This window comes from Pogonomyrmex barbatus, unplaced genomic scaffold (assembly GCF_055798465.1).
Source record: "Pogonomyrmex barbatus isolate J1 unplaced genomic scaffold, ASM5579846v1 scaffold53, whole genome shotgun sequence".
Lineage (NCBI taxonomy): Eukaryota > Metazoa > Arthropoda > Insecta > Hymenoptera > Formicidae > Pogonomyrmex > Pogonomyrmex barbatus.
The window spans coordinates 12,501-17,500 of NW_028297153.1; the positions used below are offsets into that span (position 1 = coordinate 12,501).

Below are 5,000 nucleotides of genomic sequence, written 5' to 3' on the forward strand. Positions count from 1 at the left end.
AACACGCCGCGAGCGGACTTAACGTTTGCGAAAGCAACACGCCGCGAGCGGACTTTAGCGTTTGCGAAAGCAACACGCCGCGAGCGGACTTTAACGCACGAACGGCCGTACGCGCCACGTCGTGCGAAAGCAACACGCCGCGAGCGGACTTTAACGCACGAACGGCCGTACGCGCCACGTCGTGCGAAAGCAACACGCCGCGAGCGGACTTAACGTTTGCGAAAGCAACACGCCGCGAGCGGACTTTAGCGTTTGCGAAAGCAACACGCCGCGAGCGGACTTTAACGCACGAACGGCCGTACGCGCCACGTCGTGCGAAAGCAACACGCCGCGAGCGGACTTTAACGCACGAACGGCCGTACGCGCCACGTCGTGCGAAAGCAACACGCCGCGAGCGGACTTAACGTTTGCGAAAGCAACACGCCGCGAGCGGACTTTAGCGTTTGCGAAAGCAACACGCCGCGAGCGGACTTAACGTTTGCGAAAGCAACACGCCGCGAGCGGACTTTAGCGTTTGCGAAAGCAACACGCCGCGAGCGGACTTTAGCGTTTGCGAAAGCAACACGCCGCGAGCGGACTTTAACGCACGAACGGCCGTACGCGCCACGTCGTGCGAAAGCAACACGCCGCGAGCGGACTTAACGTTTGCGAAAGCAACACGCCGCGAGCGGACTTAACGTTTGCGAAAGCAACACGCCGCGAGCGGACTTTAGCGTTTGCGAAAGCAACACGCCGCGAGCGGACTTTAACGCACGAACGGCCGTGCGCGCCACGTCGTGCGAAAGCAACACGCCGCGAGCGGACTTTAGCGTTTGCGAAAGCAACACGCAGCGCGCGAGCCTGTGTAGTGCCTGTCCGCGGGAGGCGCGATTAAAGTATCAGTCATTCGTGTGCTACAATTTTATAATCCTGTGTCCTTAAAATATCAATACTTATATAATTGCATAGTAAAATATAATATTACAATATAAACATTATATTTCGTTATATAAGTTTAAAAATTAACATAACTGTAATAACTAAGCATTATGCACCTTCTAATACAGAAACACTAAAAGTATTCCCACGCAAACACTCCAATGCGTGTGATACGTTATTAGGGACAGCATTCATGCATGAATGCTTTAAAAGTAAAGATATAAACACGGATAACAGCAACACTTTATCAAAGGCACCAATCCAGATATCAATGACGAATAAATGTTTATTTATTAATACGAAAGTTATTTATTGCGCTGCCCGGCTAATCGGAGGTTCCGCCGAGAGCGAAGAGCAACACGCCGCGAGTCGACTTTTGCATCGCCCGTACGCCGGAGGTACTGCCCGAGCCCGTCGGAGGTACCGCCGAGAGCGAAAGCAACACGCCGCGAGCCAACTTTTGCATCGCCCTTACGCCGGAGGTACCGCCGAGAACGAAAGCAACACGCCGCGAGCCGACTTTTGCATCGCCCGTACGCCGGAGGTATCGCCGAGAGCGAAAGCAACACGCCGCGAGTGGACTTTGTCGCGCGGCAACGTCGGAGGTAATGCCCGAGCCCGTCGGAGGTACCGCCGAGAACGAAAGCAACACGCCGCGCGCGGACTTTGTCGTGCGACACCGTCGGAGGTACTGCCCGAGCCCGTCGGAGGTACCGCCGAGAAAGAAAGCAACACGCCGCGAGTCGACTTTTGCATCGCCCGAAAGCCGGAGGTACCGCCGAAAGCGAAAGCAACACGCCGCGAGTGGACTTTGTCGCGCGACAATGTCGGAGGTACAGCCCGAGCCTGCCGGAGGTACCGCCGAGAACGAAAGCAACACGCCGCGAGCCGACTTTTGCATCGGCCGTACGCCGGAGGTACCGCCGAGAGCGAAAGCAACACGCCGCGAGTGGACTTTGTCGCGCGACAATGTCGGAGGTACAGCCCGAGCCCGTCGGAGGTACCGCCGAGAGAGAAAGCAACACGCCGCGCGCGGACTTTATCGTGCGACATCGACGGATGTATCGCCCGAGCGAGCGTCCGGAGGTACCGCCGAGAGCGAAAGCAACACGCCGCGAGTCGACCTTTGCATCGCCCGAAAGCCGGAGGTACCGCCGAGAGCGAAAGCAACACGCCGCGAGTGGACTTTGTCGCGCGACAATGTCGGAGGTACAGCCCGAGCCCGTCGGAGGTACCGCCGAGAACGAAAGCAACACGCCGCGCGCTGACTTTGTCGTGCGACACCGTCGGAGGTACCGCCCGAGCCCGTCGGAGGTACCGCCGAGAAAGAAAGCAACACGCCGCGAGTCGACTTTTGCATCGCCCGAAAGCCGGAGGTACCGCCGAGAGCGAAAGCAACACGCCGCGAGTGGACTTTGTCGCGCGACAATGTCGGAGGTACTGCCCGAGCCAGCCGGAGGTACCGCCGAGAACGAAAGCAACACGCCGCGCGCGGACTTTATCGTGCGACATCGACGGAGGTACCGCCCGAGCGAGCGTCCGGAGGTACCGCCGAGAGCGAAAGCAACACGCCGCGAGTCGACTTTTGCATCGCCCGTAAGCCGGAGGTACCGCCGAGAGCGAAAGCAACACGCCGCGAGTGGACTTTGTCGTGCGACACCGTCGGAGGTACCTCCCGAGCCCGTCGGAGGTACCGCCGAGAACGAAAGCAACACGCCGCGAGCCGACTTTTGCATGGCCCGTACGCCGGAGGTACCGCCGAGAGCGAAAGCAACACGCCGCGAGTGGACTTTGTCGCGCGACAATGTCGGAGGTACAGCCCGAGCCCGTCGGAGGTACCGCCGAGAGAGAAAGCAACACGCCGCGCGCGGACTTTATCGTGCGACATCGACGGATGTATCGCCCGAGCGAGCGTCCGGAGGTACCGCCGAGAGCGAAAGCAACACGCCGCGAGTCGACCTTTGCATCGCCCGAAAGCCGGAGGTACCGCCGAGAGCGAAAGCAACACGCCGCGAGTGGACTTTGTCGCGCGACAATGTCGGAGGTACAGCCCGAGCCCGTCGGAGGTACCGCCGAGAACGAAAGCAACACGCCGCGCGCTGACTTTGTCGTGCGACACCGTCGGAGGTACCGCCCGAGCCCGTCGGAGGTACCGCCGAGAAAGAAAGCAACACGCCGCGAGTCGACTTTTGCATCGCCCGAAAGCCGGAGGTACCGCCGAGAGCGAAAGCAACACGCCGCGAGTGGACTTTGTCGCGCGACAATGTCGGAGGTACTGCCCGAGCCAGCCGGAGGTACCGCCGAGAACGAAAGCAACACGCCGCGCGCGGACTTTATCGTGCGACATCGACGGAGGTACCGCCCGAGCGAGCGTCCGGAGGTACCGCCGAGAGCGAAAGCAACACGCCGCGAGTCGACTTTTGCATCGCCCGTAAGCCGGAGGTACCGCCGAGAGCGAAAGCAACACGCCGCGAGTGGACTTTGTCGTGCGACACCGTCGGAGGTACCTCCCGAGCCCGTCGGAGGTACCGCCGAGAACGAAAGCAACACGCCGCGAGCCGACTTTTGCATGGCCCGTACGCCGGAGGTACCGCCGAGAGCGAAAGCAACACGCCGCGAGTGGACTTTGTCACGCGGCTACGTCGGAGGTACCACCCGAGCCCGTCGGAGGTACCGCCGAGAACGAAAGCAACACGCCGCGCGCGGACTTTATCGTGCGACACCGTCGGAGGTACCGCCCGAGCCCGTCGGAGGTACCGCCGAGAACGAAAGCAACACGCCGCGAGCCGACTTTTGCATCGCCCGTACGCCGGAGGTACCGCCGAGAGAGAAAGCAACACGCCGCGCGCGGACTTTGTCGTGCGACATCGCCGGAGGTACCGCCCGAGCCCGTCGGAGGTACCGCCGTGACGTCGGAGGTACCGCCGAGCCCGTCGGAGGTACCGCCGAGCCTGTCGGTGCTCCTTACAAGTATCCGTTTTCGGCCATCGGGACGCCCGATTTTGTTTAATGTCATCTCTTTTTCTTCGATCCATCCCGTCTGTGCTGTCGTTCGGTCGCTGTCGACCCGTTCGGATCGATCATCGTAATCCGATCGTTCGCAGCGACTAAGTCCCGTTCGCCTCGTTTCATCGGCGCTCGCGCCCATAAGCGGCCGTGCGTAAGGCCGTGCGTCGCCGACCGCTTGGCCGGCCGGTTGGGTACTATAAGAGGTGCGGTGCGCTCGGCGACCGAGCGTTGTCGGATCGTCGTGCGGGTGCGTTTGGCGTGCTTCGCACGTTCGGTACGATGTGCCTCGGCTCTCCTGAGTCGTGCCGTATTATTAGAAATTATATTTCTAGACACAGCATTGCCACGAGTCGGCGTCGTAAGACCGAATGGCTCCTATGTGGCGCGCACTGTTTATCAGTGTTGGCTGCGCGATCTTCCCTCGTTCGTAGACGAACGCGATCGGATGTATCGTTGCACTTACCGAGCATCGACTTCACCGTTACCGAGTGGCGGAAAGCGAGAGATCGCTCTTCACGCTTACTTGTAAACCGTAGCGAAAATTTTCGACCGTGCTTGAACGCACCGGCGACTCGTTCCTCGACGTCTGAGCATCGCGCCGTCGATCTAGCGTCAGGGCGAGGCGGCTATACGCCGCTACTTTGGGAGAATGAGAACAACATGATCTTTATATAACAAATATGATCTTTATAACATAATTTTAACGGAGTAGAGCTCCAACGAGCGTCTGTCTCCAGCTGTATATATTGCGATAATAAGAGAGTGTCGCCGACCGGCTTGAGGGCGCCGGCGGTAATAACGGCACGTCGAGAGTATCTCGAACGAAGGGCGCCCGTCACGTTCGCGGACGTGATGGGGCGCGCGTCGCTCCACGCGAGCGACCGAACTCACGAAGTTCCCTGGTTGATCCTGCCAGTAGTCATATGCTTGTCTCAAAGATTAAGCCATGCATGTCTCAGTGCATGCCGAATTAAGGTGAAACCGCGAATGGCTCATTAAATCAGTTATGGTTCATTAGATTGTACCCACATTTACTTGGATAACTGTGGTAATTCTAGAGCTAATACATGCAA

The 5,000-nt window shown here is 59.2% G+C and overlaps 1 non-coding gene across 1 annotated transcript in view; it reads left to right on the forward strand.

Annotated features, from left to right (window-relative positions):
• Positions 1-4,823: 4,823 nt before the first annotated feature.
• Positions 4,824-5,000, forward strand: part of LOC148935194 (small subunit ribosomal RNA) — a 1,920-nt gene continuing 1,743 nt past the window's right edge. The window contains exon 1 of the ribosomal RNA XR_016140537.1: positions 4,824-5,000. This exon is cut by the window's right edge and continues 1,743 nt beyond it. This is a non-coding gene — a ribosomal RNA (small subunit ribosomal RNA).